This window comes from Notolabrus celidotus, unplaced genomic scaffold, assembly GCF_009762535.1.
Source record: "Notolabrus celidotus isolate fNotCel1 unplaced genomic scaffold, fNotCel1.pri scaffold_274_arrow_ctg1, whole genome shotgun sequence".
NCBI classification, from domain to species: Eukaryota; Metazoa; Chordata; class Actinopteri; order Labriformes; family Labridae; genus Notolabrus; species Notolabrus celidotus.
In genome coordinates, this window is record NW_023260115.1 from 42,501 (window position 1) to 43,088 (window position 588).

The window sequence follows — 588 nt, forward strand, 5'->3', positions numbered from 1 at the left end:
TTGGTCTTTTCATGAACTGTGGATTCAATAATCACATTATATCAATAAATGTTTGAAATTTTGATCTGTGTTCTGAGTCTGTGTAAGATATGAGTTTCACTTTTTGACCTGAATGAGGAGCACCTGTTCATCAAACTCTTCCAAACCAAGCAGCGAACTCCGGTCTGAAAACTTGAAGCCCATGTGGAAGTGTTAAAAACTGCAGTTCATCAAGCGTCCACTAGAGGCTGGCTGCAGAAACAGGAAACCACATACACACCAGGGCTCTAAATTCCCTTTTTTGATCACCAGCCAATGTGGCTGGTAAGTTTCTGAAGTTGCCAGCCAATCAGAATTTCCACTAGCCACATTTTTTTCCATGCAAAAAGACAGATTATTACAGCCACTGAATTCATTTGATAATTTTACTAACTAAAGCTTTAAATGAATCTTATGCTGAAGTTGGGAATGTGTATCCAATTAAAATGATTACAATAAAATGATCCTAACATTTCATTACTCATTAACCCTTACATACTATTCAGGGTCTAATTTGACCCATTTTTTGTACATAAAAAGAAAAAAACTTTTCTTTTTAGCTAGAAATTT

At 35.4% G+C, this 588-nt stretch overlaps 1 pseudogene; it reads left to right on the forward strand.

Annotated features, from left to right (window-relative positions):
* LOC117809418 overlaps window positions 1-30 on the forward strand; it is a 1,742-nt pseudogene extending 1,712 nt beyond the window's left edge.
* The last annotated feature ends 558 nt before the right edge of the window (window positions 31-588 follow it).